Source organism: Carcharhinus amblyrhynchos, chromosome 18 (genome assembly GCF_965287045.1).
Source record: "Carcharhinus amblyrhynchos chromosome 18, sCarAmb.v2.hapA, whole genome shotgun sequence".
Taxonomy (NCBI): Eukaryota; Metazoa; Chordata; class Chondrichthyes; order Carcharhiniformes; family Carcharhinidae; genus Carcharhinus; species Carcharhinus amblyrhynchos.
The window spans coordinates 14,141,922-14,158,269 of record NC_137341.1 but is presented as its reverse complement, the minus strand read 5'-3'; the positions used below and the strand labels follow the sequence as shown (position 1 = coordinate 14,158,269).

Below are 16,348 nucleotides of genomic sequence, written 5' to 3'. Positions count from 1 at the left end.
AGTTGCATACAGTTGCACAACAGCACCATTTGGAGACACACTATCAAACGTTTAGCGACCATTGTTCTGAATAGAATATACACATTCATTTTGAGCTTAGAATCCTGTCATTATAAGGTTTAATTTTATATTACTTAGTTTCATTACAAAATATAGACATTTGGAAAAGGCAGGGGTGCCGAATTATACAGCTGTGAGGAGGGATCGTCCACTATGTGAAGCAACAAATAAGACATGTGAGTTAAGCTTAGAAATTAAAAAAAGGAGCAGCCATACGACTACATGTGTACTCTTGACCCCCCAAATAGCAAACGGCATTCGATGAGCAAATATGTAGACAGATATGAGTGCAAACACAATAGGACAGTAATGGTTGGAGACTTCAGCTCTCCTAATATCAATTGAAATTCGCACAGTGTGAAGGGCATAGAATTCTTGGAATTGGAATCAAGAGAACTTTTTCAGCCCTTATGTAACAAGCCCAGTGAGAGAGGGCACCATTCTAGATGTCGTCTTAGGTAATTAAGCAGGGCAGGTGGATGAAGTAGCAGTAGGGGACTATTTTGCAGATAGTGACCACAAAGTACAGTTAGATTTGAAAATGGAAAGGACAAATATAGAACAGGAGTATTCGAAGTTCGAAATTATGGGGGAAGACAAATTGTACAAAGCTGAGAGGTGAACTGGCAAAAGTGGATTGGATACAGCTTCTAGAAGGGAAAAGAGTATCAAATCAGTGAAACACATTCAAAAACAAAATTTTATGGACATAGTGTAGACATGCCTCCACAAAGAAAAAGGATGGTACTGCCAAATCTAGGACCCCCTTGGTTATCAGAAGCATACAGGGCAAGATAAAACCGAAAAAGGAAGCTTGTGATAATCACAAAAAGTTTAATACTATAGAAAGCCTAGAGGAGTATAGACAGTACAAGGGTGAAATAAAAGGAAATTGGGAAAGCCAAGAGAGGATGTGAAAAAATATTGGCAAGTAAGATCCATGAAAATCCAAAGCTCTGAATGCAAACAGGAATAATCGGGTTGGCAGTCATAGCCTGGACAAGGAGTTCATAGAGTGCTTTGGAGATTGTGCTGCCTGAAAAACATTCTGGAACCAACCAGAAAGGATATGATATTAGATTTGACATTGTGTGCTGTGACAGGATTGATTCATGTCCTCAGAATAAAGGCAGTGACCACAATATGACTGAATTTCAACATCCAGTTGGTAAGGGAGAAGAGGTACTCAGTATTTTAAACTGAAATAAAGGCAACTTTGTCGGCACGAAAGCTGAACTAGGTGAAGTGAACTAAGACACGAGGATAGGAGATGGATCAATACAGAAGCTATGGCAGACGTTTAAGAGGATATTTCGGAATACTTGAAATAAATATATTAAGATGAAGAAAAATGCTAAAAGGGAGGATCCACAATCCATGATGAAGTAAAGAAATTAGGGAAACCAAAGGAAAACGCATATAACTGCAGTAAGATGAATGGCAGATCAGATGATTGGTCACGATATAAAAATCAGCAGAGAATCACTAAAATGTTAATCAAAGGAAAGAAATTAGTGTATGAGAGGAAGCTAGCTAGGAATGTAAAATTGATAGCATGAGTTTCTAAAAGCATTTAAACAGTGAAAAACTAAAATGAGTGTTTGTCCTTCTCAGACTGAGAATGGAGAGTTTATAGATAACAAGGAAATGGCAGGTGAAGTGACCAAACAATTGGCTTCTGCTTTCATTGCAGAGGATACAAAAAACTGGTGGAGATGATAGTGGATGCCTTGGTGATTATTTTCCAAACGTCGCTGGATTCCGGGAAAGTGCCGGAAGATTGGAAAATGGCTAATGTTACGCCGTTGTTTAAGAAGGGTGGCAGGCAAAAGGCAGGGAATTATAGGCCGGTTAGTTTAACGTCTGTTGTAGGTAAAATGTTAGAATCCGTGATCAAGGAGAAAATAGCGAGGCATCTTGAGGAGAATTGTTTGATAGAGCAGATGCAGCACGGTTTCGTTAAGGGGAAGTCGTGTCTGATTAATTTATTGGAGTTCTATGAGGATGTGTCTAGGGCAGTGGATAGAGGAGAGCCGGTGGATGTGGTGTTTCTTGATTTTCAGAAGGCGTTTGATAAGGTGCCTCACAAGAGGTTATTACAGAAGGTCAGGAGGCATGGAGTTGGGGGTAGGGTGTTAGCGTGGATAGGGGATTGGCTGTCAAATAGGAGGCAGAGAGTGGGGGTCAGTGGGTGCTATTCGGATTGGCGGTTGGTGACTATTGGAGTGCCCCAGGGGTCGGTGCTGGGGCCTCAGCTATTTACCATTTATATAGATGATCTGGAGGAGGGAACCGAGTGTATGGGGTCGAAATTTGCTGATGACACCAAGATTGGTGGAACGGCAAATTGCGCGGAGGGTGTGGAGAGTCTGCAGAAGGATCTAGATAGGCTGGGCGAATGGGCCAGGAAATGGCAAATGGAATTTAATGTTGGCAAGTGTGAGGTGGTCCACTTTGGTAGGAAGAATGGTAGGAAGGACTATTACTTACGTGGCGAAAAACTGCAGCAGGCGACGGTGCAGAGGGACCTCGGGGTCCTTGTGCATGAGTCGCAAAAACCCAGCCTGCAGGTGCAGCAGGTGGTCAGGAAGGCGAATGGGATGCTGGCCTTCATAGCGAGGGGGATTGAATATAAAAGTAGGGAGGTCTTGCTGCAGCTGTATAGGGCATTGGTGAGGCCGCAGCTGGAGTACTGTGTGCAGTTTTGGGCGCCGCACCTGCGCAAGGATATTTTGGCCCTGGAGGGAGTGCAGAGGAGGTTTACTAGGCTGATACCGGAGTTGAGGGGATTGAGCTATGAGGAGAGGCTGAATAAACTAGGCTTGTACTCGTTAGAGTTTAGAAGAATGAGGGGAGATCTCATTGAGGCGTATAAGATGATGAATGGGATGGATAGGATAGAGGTGGAGAGGCTCTTCCCGCTCAGAAAGGACAGTAGGACTAAAGGGCACAGCGTCAAGATAAAGGGGGGGACGGTTTAGAACGGAGTTGAGGAAGAACTTCTTCACTCAAAGGGTGGTGAATCTCTGGAATTCTCTGCCCGTTGAAGTGGTGGAGGCTGCCTCGCTAAATATATTTAAGACGCGGGTTGATAGGTTTTTGATAGGCAAGGGGATTAAGGGTTATGGGGAGAGGGTGGGAATGTGGAACTGAGACACGACAGATCAGCCAAATGGCGGGGCAGGCTCGAGGGGCTAGATGGCCTACTCATGCTCCTATTTCTTATGTTCTTATGTTCCCAGTAATAGCTGTAAATCGGAAGGTGGAGAGGAGCAAGGAACCAGGGAAGTAGCACTAAGCAAATTGATGAAGCTGCAGGCTGACAAGCCTCCAGGTCCTCATGGACTTCAAGGAAGGGTCTTAAAAGAGTTGGCTAACAAGGCGGTAGATACATTGGTGTTAATTTTCCAAAATTCCCTTGGTTCAGGGAAGGTTCCATCAGTCTGGAAAGTAGCAAATATAATACCTCTATTCAAGCAAGGCGTGAAGAAATGCCAGTTACTTTGCTTATTGAGGAGAAGATGTTAGAGTTGTCCATTATTGCTGGGCACTTAGAGAATCTTAAGATAATTGGGCAGAGTCAGCATGGTTTTATGACAGGGAAATAATATTTAACTAATGTACTAGAATTCTTTGAATGAGCAACATATGCTGTGTATAGAGGGAGGCCTGTAGACATATTGTACTTGGATTTCCAGACAGCATTTGAGAAGGGGCCGCATGAAAGTTTATTGTGGAAAATAGAAACTTATGGTGTCAGAAGTTCTTGTCCGATTGACAGGATTTGATGGGTGGAGTCCTGCAAGGATCAGTATTGAGGTTTCAACTTTTTATATAAATGACTTGGTGAGGGGAGCAAAGGCATGGTAACGAGATTTGCAAATGAAGAAAGATAGGTAGGAAGATATGTTGAGAAAGATACATAAGGAGCATGCAGATAGCTGTGGATTGGTTTAGTGAGCGAGTGAAAATCTGGTGAAAGGAGTATAATGTGGGGAAAGTGTGGAGGAGTTCACATTACTCAATTAATGGGAGGATATTGAAAGGTTGAGGAAGTGAGTGACCTTGGAGTCCATATCTACAGGTCCCTGAAGGTGGCAGGCCAAGTGGATAAGTTGGTTAAGAAACATGTGGAATATCTTCTTTTATTGGACAAGACATTGAATACAAAAACAGGGATGTAATGCTGGAACTGTATAAAATACTGGTTAGGTCACATCCTACAGCTGGAACTTTGTGTACAATTCTGGTCATATTACTGGAAGGACATAATTGCTTTGGAGACAGGAGAGAGGAGATTTACAAGAATGTTGCCAGGGCTTGAAAACTGCAGCCAAAAAGAGAGATTAGCTGGCAAGGGTTGTTTTCCTTAGAACAGAGGAGGTTGAGGAGTGACCTAGTTGAGACATACAAAATTAGAGGAGCCTACTTGGATAGACAGAAAAGATCTGTTACCCCTAGCTGAGGGGTCAATTACCAAGGACCATAGATCTAAGGTAATAAATTAGAGGGCTAATGAGGAAACATTTTTAACCCAGTAGGTGGTGGTGTCTGGAATTCACTGCCTGAATTGGTGGTTGAGTCTCAAGCTCATTTAAAAAGAATCTGGACCTGCACCTGAAGTGCTGCAACCTGCAAGGTTATGGACCACGAGCTGGAAAGTGGAATTTAAACGAGGGGCGAGTTTTTTTTTGGCCGGTTCAGATACGATGGGCTGAGTCGTGTCAACCTGTGTTGTAACCTTTCTATGGTTCTATCCCATGGCACTATTTTATGAGCAGGAGTATTCCCAGTGCCCTGGCTAATCCCTCAATAGTGACTATACTTCAAAACTACCTCATTGGTTGTAAGTGTTTTGGCAAATCCTGAAGTTTCTTCTGCCACCTTAGTAATACAGTCGTCGATGAAAGAGTTTAGCAAGTTCTTCTGATTTGTTTGTTTGTGTGAAGCCACAAAATTTACAACAGCTGTATCATTTAACTTAGCGGATTCCAAACTTAGTACACTTTCGAATGCATCTACTATGATACAAACAGATCTGATGTCATTACCACAGTTACAAAACTTTAAAGGTAAGCTGCTTTTCAAAGCAACCTGTTCTGATGATTTTGCAATGTCCTTTAAAGCTACACTTAACAATGCACAGAGGTTAGATGGAGTTATGGTCAATGAGCACAACTAAATTAACAGGAGTTGATGCTAATGGAGCAGATGAAATCTTCAAGAATGATGGCTGCTCTTTCCAGAGAATGCAAAACAAAGCAGCCCATTACTAATTAATAAAGTTTGAGGGAGGGTTACCTTTAATACATATTTAAATAGCTTGAAGTACATAGAAAATACCGTGGGTTGAATGAAAACCTTTTGTTAACCTCATGTATTCCAGAATGATTTTTCTCCATATGCCTTGTGACATTCAAACTTTTGGCAAATATTAAACTTTTCTATTTTTTGTAATATTTTAATTTAGTGGATCAGGATATTGAATTTGATGATCAGCCATGATCATAATGAATGGCAGAGCAGGCTCGAAGGGCCGAATGGCCTACTCTTGCTCCTACTTTCTTTTGTTTTATAAATAAGTCATCAGCTTTTAAAAATATACTTCTTTAACCAATACTTGCTCGTCTTACTGGCTTCTTGTTTGGAGCAGCAAATCTACAAAAATCCACCTTTTTACAAAAGCATTTTATGTTCACATTTTATTTCTTTCATTTACTGGAGTTGGTTTTTATTGGCTCATGCAGTTCAGGGAGCTTTCCTCTTGCTTTTAAAATCAATCTTCACACAGCTTTTCACCATTGTTCAGTGCCTGCTACATTTTTTTCTAAGTCAAAATCATGTTATCAATGCCCAGCACATGCTTCATGCTTCCTTCTCCATTTGTTAATCAGAATTTGAACAAACACCAAATACAGCAGTCCAGTTACAAGCACTGCTGTAGTAATGGAATTGATTTGAATATACAGGAACAATTTTGCTTGGGCAAGTTACTTGCAACCCTAGAAAACCTAAGGGGCGTAAAATATTTGTTCTTCTGATGGATGTTTTGAACTTAGTAAAAATGGAGATGATCTACGATTTGCCTTTCTTCCCACATCATTTTTGAGCGGAGAGATTAGGAAGAATATGAAGTACCAGGGTGAAAAAATTGTACCATCTAATCAATAGTTTTAAGTCAAGGTAAATGAACTAAAACATGATGCTGCCAACATCGTTCAAGATGTCAGTGAAGCTATGGACAGAGCCTTGATTATTTCTGGGTTGGACTTGTGCTGTACTCCCTTGCTGGAAACTAGCAATATATTCTGTTATTTCCGATAATCATTGAATAGTTGCTCAGAGGGTATGATAGATATTTTTATATAGTATGTACACAGATCATGGAAAGAGGTCAGGTACTGTGATGGTAAAGTTCCCTGTATCTTATTGGCCACCAACACTAGGCTTCACTCCCCTCCACTGGTAACTCAATGCCAAAATAACTCTGGACTTGACTCCCTTACTAGGCTAAGACTTTACTGTCCCGTTTCAGATCACAAGAATTTGCATGCATTTAAAATGAGAAATTTGTATTAAATTATTTTAATATACATTTGCCTAAATCTTGCTGCTGGTGGGATCTGATGGTGCAGCCTTCTGGTGGCAAGGAGTGCGTTCAGTAGGAAACCCCATTGACAGCGGCGGGATCATAAGATCCCACCAATAGTAAGTGGCACGCTACTTCCCACCACTGTGAAACACACTACAGAGGGGGGAGGAAACTTCTATCCATTGTCTTTTCTGTCTAGTTTGCTGAAGGATCAAAGATGGCCGAAACAAAACACCAGTAATTAATGGAGCTTGTTGTGCCAAGTTACTAACTTACCCACGTTCATGTTGATTCCTTGTAGGCATGTATGTCAAGATCAATTGTTTGATTGTGTTTAAGCAATCACCTGGGACCAAGTTAATCAAAATACCTGACAAATAGCAATAGATGTCACTCCTGATATGGATAGATATAATTGATCACTCTGCTGTTAGTTTTGTCTTATTTGCTCATGCGATGTGGATGTCACTGGCAAAGCCAGCATTTACTGCCCATTCCCAATTGCCCTCGAGACGTTGTGCTTTCTCATATTGCTGCAGTCCATTTTGTTTGAACACCCATGCTGCTGTTCAGAAGGGAGTTCCAAGATTTTGTCCCAGAAGGAATGATGACATAGTTCCAATTCAGAATGGTGTGTGATTTGAAGATGAACTTGCATGGGAACACCACCGCCTTCATTTACTGCCCTTATCTTTCCAGATAATAGAGGCTGTGAGTTTCAAAGATACTGACTAAAGATCTTTTCTGAGTTCCTATTGTACATCTTGAACTGCCACTGTGCATCAGGGGAGGAGGTAGTGGATGGGGTGCCAGTCAAACGGGCTGCTTTGTCCTGGATGTTGTCACGCTTCTTGAGTGTTGTTGGAACTGCATTCATTAAGGTAAAAGGACAGTATTTCCTCCACTACTCAGACCAGCGCCTTGTAGATGACAGACAGGCTTTGAGGGGTCAGAAGGTGAGGTGAGAATTCCCAGCCTCTGATTTGCATGAGTAGCTGCAGTGTTTATATGGTTGATCCAGTTCAGTTTCTGGTTAATTGTATCCCCAGGATGTTGATAATGGAGGATTGAGCAATGGCAATGCCATTGAATGTGAGAGTTAAGATGGTAAGATTTTTTTTTCGTGTTAGAGTTAGTCATTTCCTGGCACTCGTGGTGTGAATGTTACTTGCCACTCATCAGCCTAAGCCTGAACATTCTTTCAGTCTTGCTGCATATGGACATGAACTACTTAAGTATCTGAGCAGTTGCATAAGGTGAAGATTGTGCAATCGTCTGCAAACATCCCCACATCTGACTTTTCCTTCATCATAAGGCCAGCTGAAGATGCCTGGACATTACCCTGAGGAATACCTGCATCCGTGCCCTGTGACTAAGATGATTGACCTCCAACAACTACAGTCATCTTCTTTTGTTCAAGTGAGTCCATCAGTAGAGAGTTTTCCCCAATTCCCATTGACTTGATGCCATATTTGGTGAAATGCTGCCTTGGTGTCAAGGGTAGTCGCTGTTCCCTCATCTCAGGAATTCAGTTCTTTTGTCCATGTTTAGATCAAGGCTTTACGGAAGTCAAGACCACAAAGTATAGGAGAAGAATTAGGCCACTGAGCCAATCGAGTGCTCCTCCATTCAGTAATGGCTGATAAGTTTTTCATCCCCATTCTCCCGCCTTTTCCCCATAATCTTTGATTCCTTTACCAATCAAGAACCAATCTATCTCTGTCTTAAATATACTCAATGACCTGGCCTTCAACAGCTTTTTGTGACAATGAATTCCGTAGATCCACCATCCTCTGGCTGAAGAAATTCCTCCTCCTCTCGGTTCTGAAGTGTTGTCCCTTTATTCTGAGGCCATTCTGTTGGATTCTAGTTTTGCTACTAATGAAAACACCTTTCCCACATCCATCCTTTCCAGACTTTCAGTATTCTGTATAATTCATTGAGATCCTCCCTCATCCTTCTAAACTTCATTGAGCACAGACCCAGAGTCCTCAAACGTTCCTCATACGTGAAACTTTTCATTCTTAGGGTCATTCTCGTGAATCTTCTCTGGAGCCTCTCTAGAGCCAGCACACCCTTCCTTAGATGCGGGACCCAAAATTGCTCGCAGTACTCAATGTGATCTGACCAGACCCTTATAAAGTCTCAGCAGCACATCCTTACTTTCTATTCTAGTATTCGTGAAATGAATGCAAACATTGAATTTGCCTTCTAAGGTACCAACTCAGCCTGCAAGCTAACCTTAAGAGAGTTCTGAATGGGGCACCCAAGTCCCTTTGTGCTTCTGAATTCTGAATTCTCTCCCCATTTAGAAAATAGTTTATGCCTCTATCCTTCCTACCCAAGTGTATAACCTCACGTTTTCCCACAATGTGTTCCATCTGCCACTTCTTTACCAGCTCTCTGCCCCCATCAGCCATGGTTGCCTCGACCTCCCGTTGGTAGGACAATCAGGGAAAGCATAAAAGCAAAAGAAAAAGCATATAATGTGCTGAAGGTGAGTGGGAAGCCTTGAAAGATGAGCAGAGGACAACTAAAAAAGGGAGGAGAAGCTGAATCCTGACGGTAAGCAAGCCAGTAATATAAAAGAAGATTACAAGAGTTTTTAAGATGCATCAAGGGCCAGAGAGAGGCATGAATGGACATTGGAAAATGACGCTGGGGAAGTCCAAATCTTCCTGCAGCCTTTTCAATAATACACATCCCTCCACCTATCATTGTATCATTTGCCACAATGCCCTCAGTTAGTGAAAAGTTGTGGTCCCAACACTGACCCCTGCGGAACTCCACTAGTTGCCAGCTGCCATTCAGAGAAGAACCCTTTTATCTCCACCCTCTGCCATAGAGGCAATCTTCTATCCATGTACTTGCCTCTAACACCATAGGCTCTTACTTTACTCAGCAGCCTCCTGTGTGGCACCTTGTCAAAGGCATTATGGAAATCCAAGTAGATAACACCCACTGGCTCTCCTTTGTCTAACCTGCTCATTACCTCCTCAAAGAATTCTAACCGATTTGTCAGGCATGACCTCCCCTTGATAAGACCACACTGACTTCACTCTTTTTAACCATGCACTTCCAACCTCAATAGTGGAGTCTAAAATTTTACTAACAACCGAGGTCAGGCTAACCGGCCTGTAAATTCCTGTAATTTGCCTCCCTCCCTCCTTTAATAGGGGTGTACCTTAGCTATTTTCTAGTTCTCACAGACCCTCCCTGATTCCAGTGATTCCTGAACAATCACCACAAGTGCCTCCACTATCTCTTCAGCTATCTCCTTCAGAACTCTGGGGTGTAGTCCAGCTGGTCAACCATCAGACCTTTCAACTTCCTTACCTACTCGTTAGTAATAGCCAGCATATTCACTTCTGCCCCTTGGCTCTATTGAATTTTTGCTGTTATTGGTATCCTCCACCATGAAGACTAATGTAAAGTACCTGTCCAGTTCCTCCACCATTTCTTTGTTCCTTATTCCTACTCCTCCAACATCATTTTCCAACATCCAGTGTCCACTTTGCCCCTCTCTGGCCCTTATGTATCTTAAAAAAAACATTTGTAATCTTCTTTTATATAACTGTTCTTTTATATAACTGAGTTCATCTTCTCCTTCCTTATTTCTTTACTAGTTGTCTTCTGTTGATCTTTCAAGGCTTCCCAATCCTTGGCTTCCCATTAATCTTCGCCACATTGTATGCTTTTTCTTTAGCTTTTATGCTGTCCCTAGCTTCCCTGGTCAGCCATAGTTGCCTCATCCACCCTTTAGTATGCTGCTGCTTCTTTGAGATGAAATTTTGCTGCGTCTCCTGAATTACTCTGAAACTCCTGCCATTGCTGTTCCACCATCTTTCCTGCTAGGTTCCTCTTCCAATCAACTCTGGCTAGCTCCTCCCTCATGCCTCTGTAGTTGCCTTTACTCAACTGCAATACCGTTACATTTGATTCCAGCTTCTCTCTTGAACACTGCAGAGTGAATTCTATTGTATTATGATTACTGCCCCCTAAGGGTTCCTTTTACCTTCAGTTCCCTTATCAAGTCTGTCTCATTACACATCACCAAATCCAAATCTGTTCCCTAATGGGGCCTACAACAAAGTGCTCCAAAAGGCCAGCTTGTAGACATTCCACAAATCCCGTTTCCTGGGATCCACTACCAACCTGATTTCAAGAGCTGAGTGGCTCTGGCAGAACCCAAATTGTGTGTCCAGGAACATGCTTTTGCAGAGTTAGTGATGCTTGTTAGCACTGTCAATGACACTTTCTATCACTTTGCTGATAATTGAAATTAAACTGATAGGGCAGCCTTCAGGACTATTGCCGGAATGGTGTCAAGGCTCTTAGCCTTTGCAGTATCCAGTGCATTCAGCCGTTTCGTGATATCACTTGGAGTGAATAAAATTGGTTGAATCTGGCATCTGTAATCCTGAGGACCTCAGGGGGAGGTCAAGATGCATCATCCACTCAGCAATTATGGCTGCATTTGGTTCAGCCTTGTCTTTTGCACTGAAGTGTTGTGCTCCCCCGCATTGACAATGGGACTATTTGTGGAGCTGCCTCCTCCAGTGAGTTGCTTAAATTAACCACCATCATTAACAACTGGATGTGGCAGGACTGCATTGCTTAGATCTGATCCATTGGTTTTGGGAATGTTTAGGTCAATTGCATGCTGCTTTCACTGTTTGGCATGCAAGTAGGTCCTCTGTTATTGCTTTCGCAGGTTGATGTTTCATTTTTAGTTGTTCTGGTTGTTCCTGGCATGGCCTTCTGTATTCTTAACAAAGCAGGGATGATCCTGACACAGTGGAGGATATGCTGGGCCATGAGGTTATGGATTGTGCTTGCATACAACTCCTCTGCAGCACATGGCCTGCAGTGCCTCGTGGATGCCCAGTTTTGAGCAGCTAGAATTGTTTGAAATCTATTCCATTTAGTGTGTTGGTAGTTCATGCAAATGGGGGTGTAGTATCTTCAGTGTGAAGATGGAACTTCGTTATGATGGTGACTCTACTAATACTATCAACGTACATACTAATGATAAACAGGTTCGTGCAGTGTACATACACAATGTATGACATTTCTGATCATATGAAATGAAGATTTACTTATGGAGATGACTTTTGCATGGAGCATGGGTTAAAAGTATTAGAGAAGTGGTTGAGATATAATATCTGGAATAAATCTTATTTTACTTATGAGCAAGCTGAACTCTCAAATTTTATTTCAAATGCAAGATGAACAGCACAGCCCTAATTATCTAATTGTAACAGATTGTTTCAAAGTTTATTATTTATTATTGTCACAAATAGGCTTATGTTAACACTGCAATGAAGTTCCTGTGAAAACCCCTCGTCGCTATACTCCGGCGCCTGTTCAGATACATTGAGGGAGAATTTAGCATGGCTAATGCACCTAACCAGCACATCTTTTGGATTGTGGGAGGAAACTGGAATATCCGGAGGAAACTCACCCAGACGTGGGGAGGACGTGTAGACTCTGCACAGACAGTGACCCAACCCAGGAACCAAACCCAGGTCTGTATGAGGCAGCAGTGTCTCGCCGTGCTGCCCATGAAAGAAAGCAGAAATGGAAACTGGGAACATGCATATAGACATATATAGAAAACAGAGGACAAATGTACAGAAAAAGTGAAAACCTTGAGGAAAGAGAGTGAGAGATAAGACAAATGAAGACCTAAAGAAATAGGAATTTGTTTTAATTTGTCTTCTGAGCATTGCTGAGAAGATCAAATTGTGAATTTAGAAATGGCAAAGAATGGGGCCAGGGTATCATGCAAACATAAGCCACAATTATAGAAGACAACTGTAGTCTACACAGGAAACGAAGTATGAAGTACTGTCATTTACCAGTAAATTACACATAATAAACCAGAGGTATAATTATATGTAATATACACTTGAAAATGTTATTTTGCTGCTATTAGGTAAGATTGTATCGGTGAGTAAGGTAACTGAATTTACAATTACCATTGTTTTATGGGATCCAAATTAATCAAGAGATTGAAAAAGATAAGTGCAAAATATTACTTTAGATTAAGTTTCATAGGACAGATAAACAGAGGTTCAAATTTGTTAACTGAAAGCACTTTGTCACACAGAGTGATCACCACATGGATAATTATAGTGGAGACAAAATACTGGAATTGCTGACACTATCAAATGCTGAAATTAGGAAGGATATTCAGAGCATCATAGAACTGTACAGCACACGGAGCCATTTAACTCACTGAGTGTGTTCGTACTTCGCCCCACTGCCTCATGCATTCTTCAAATCCCTTAAATGTTGTCTCCTTCAAATACTTTGCCCAATTCAAGAAATTTATCCAATTCCCCTTTGAAAGGTACACTTTCAACTATATCAGTCCATCAGCTTATTAGGCGGTGCATTCCAAATTCCAGCAAAATGTGCAAAAATGCTTTTTCCTCTCTGGTTACTTTGCCAATCAAAATCACCGCAAATGATCCACTGCAGTTATTGATCCTTCAGCCATTTAAATAGTTCCTCCTTATTTACTGTCCTAACCCTTCATGATTTTAAGCACCTCAGTTAAATCTCCTCTGAAGTCATCCCTGTTGTAAGGAGAACAACAAGAACTTCTCCAGTATTTTCATGTAACTTTAATCCTGTACCCCTGAAAACCATTCTACTCACTTTCTTGTGTACTCTTTCCAAAGCTTTCACATACTTTTGAAACTGCAGTGCCTAGAAGTGAACAGAATACTCCGGCTGGGCTAATGGCTGGCTGAGATTATATTGTTAAGTCAGACAAATTAAAATGTGTTAATGGATTTTTGTCTAAAATTATCCCACAAGAAATCGAGTTTGATTGGTATTTTTTACAAACTCCAGCGCAATGAGTCATAATTAAGAATTATTGACGACACCTATAATTATCTTTTTTTAAGCTTTTGTTAAGGAGGAATGACATCAATTATCAGGAACAGCATTCACCTAAAGGATGTTACCGAATATAAGAAGCTATTTGATTGTTTATTAATCCATTCTCCCGAAACAGAAGACATCTGGCCTTCCCAAGCAAAAATGAGCAGGATAATCAATGGGCCTTTTCTGAAAAGGTTTTGCTGCTTATTAAGGGGGAATCTATCTTGTGCTTAGTAGAATGATTCCTCCCACATTACATTTGCAAAACTTCAAATGATATAAATTACTGGAAACGTAGGTCAGTCAATATCCATGGACAGAAAAGATAGATTCATCAGACACAACCTTCTTCGTTCCCCCATTTGCTTTCCTTGGCTCTGTTTCTTGTTTTATGTATTTCATCTGTAACGTATTCCATTTTTGGTGAAAAGTTATCAACCTAAAATTCCAATCCTACCCTCTTTTCTCCTCTGGTGCTGCCTGACATAAGTATTTCTGATTTTACAACAGTTTTCAAGATTCTGCATCATGTTGCTTCTGTTTTACAATACTCTAAGTGTGCTAACATTAAGCGCTTGGAAATATTTTACTACATTGAAGGACCTACATAAATGCAGGTTTTTTTCTTGGTAAGCAGGGGTTGGTGGAATGGATGAAACATATACTAAGACAATGGGAAAGTTTTGGCGATTTAATTGTAATTCCATTGTTTCAGTATCAATATTGTTATTTTGTTAGAAATGCTGGATGTCTTTCAGGAATAAGTATTATTTGTAAGCTTGGCAGACAGCTTTACTACAATATTAAAATAAAAAAACAAAATTCCCTAAACAGTGAAATAGAAACAAAATGCTTGGCATTACACAGCAGGTTAATACATCGCTGTAAAAAGAAAAGGTAGTTCTATTGTGTGCATCCGTCTTAATTTCATTTTATTTTTGTGGACACTAAATGACTTGTTGGATATTTCTAGCATTTTCTGCTTCACAAAAATCTGCCTTGAAAAATATTTGCAGCCATCAAAATTGAAAGATCATAAGAAAACTGAGTGTCATTCACTGCTATTTTATATCAATATGACTTAGGGCAGGATTTTTCAGATGGTGGGGTTTCCCATTCCGCCACCCAAAGACTCACCAGGGAACACGTCCAGCCATTTAACATTAATTGGTTAAAAGCTAGACATCTGCTCGGTTAAGTGTCTCAATAGGTGCACCCAATGTCTTAACTGCCTCTTGTGAAATGGGAGGCAGATTAGATTGGGCGGGTAGGTGGCAACAGGCCACATGCCGCATTTTACAAACACCCATATTCAAAGCCACTGGCAGGTGACTGCATTCCACCTTATATTTTCATGTTTATGCAAACGCAAGTATTCAGGGTGCAACATCACTCATTATTACACTGCAGTCAGGGTACCAAGCAAAAATCACAGAATTGTTTCCCAGGAGGCCATTTGGCCAACCATGACTGCATCGGCCCTCCAAACGAACTTCTGACCTAGTGCCATTCCCCTGCCCCTTCCTCATACCACTGCAAATTCTTTCAGTTCAAGTAATCATCTAATGCTTTCTTGAATGCCTCAATTGCACCTACCTCCACCATACTTCCACATAGTACATTCCAGACCCAAATCATTTGTTGTGTGAAGAGGTTTATTCTCCCAACACATTTGCTGCTTTTTAAAATCACTAACTCTGTGCCATCTCATTCTTAATCTGTCTATAAGATGGACCAGTTTCTCTTCATCTACTCTGTCCATCATCCTCATGATTTTCCTGTGAGCTGCCTTCTGTCTCAGGAGAAGAATCACAACTTCTCAATCTGTTCCCATAATTGAAGTTTCCCTCCCTGGAACCATGCCTGTAAACAACTTCTGCACTGTCTCCAATGCATTTACATCCTCCCGATTGTGGATAATATTGCAGCTGAGGTCTAGCTAGTGTATCGTACAAGTTCAGCGTACCCTCCTTGCTCTTGTGCTTTACGCCCTTATTACAAAAGCCCAGAATACTATCTACTTTATTAACTGCTTTCTCTGTTCTGCTACCTTCAATGACCCATGCACATATCCACTCAGGTCCCTCTGCTCCTACACCCATTTATGAATTTATGTTGTGTCTCCATGCTCTTTCTACTAAAATTCATCTCCTCACGCCTCACCACGTTGAACTTCATTTGCCACCTATCTGCTCACTCCACTAACTTGTCTATGTCCTTTTGAAATTCTTCACAGTTCTGTGAAATTCTTCACAGTTCACAATACTTCCAAGTATTGTGTCATCTGCAAACTTTGAAACTGTCTCCTGCAGAACAAGAGCTGGATCAGTTATATACATCAGGAAAATCACAGGTCCCAGTACCGACCTCTGGGTAACATCACTACAAACCTTCCTCCAGCCTGAAAAATATCCATTGACCATTATCCTCTGTTTCCTATAATTCGGCCAATTTTGTATCCAAGTTGTTACTATCCCTTTTGTTCCTAAAATGTTTCTCACAAGTCTGTTGCTGTCACACTGCATTGAATACCTTTTGAAAGTCCACGTACACCATATCAATAGCATTACCCTCATCCACCCTTTATGTCACTGTTCAAATTGCCTCAAGTCTCAGAGGGATTAACAGGATACATGTGCAGGGTCACAGGAAGAGGGCCTTGCTGGGATTGTGGTCGGTACAGACTCATTGGGCCGATTGGCCTCCTTTTGGACTGTTGGAATTCTATTCTATATAACATGGTGGCAGCAGATGATAATGAGCAAGTCCAGAAATCATGAATGAAATAAATGCTGAATT

At 41.2% G+C, this 16,348-nt stretch overlaps 1 protein-coding gene across 1 annotated transcript in view; it reads left to right on the top strand.

Moving 5' to 3' along the window:
- The window catches only part of sdk1a (sidekick cell adhesion molecule 1a), an 815,932-nt gene that overhangs the window by 170,527 nt on the left and 629,057 nt on the right, over positions 1-16,348 (top strand). The gene's annotated exons all lie outside the window — the stretch shown is intronic.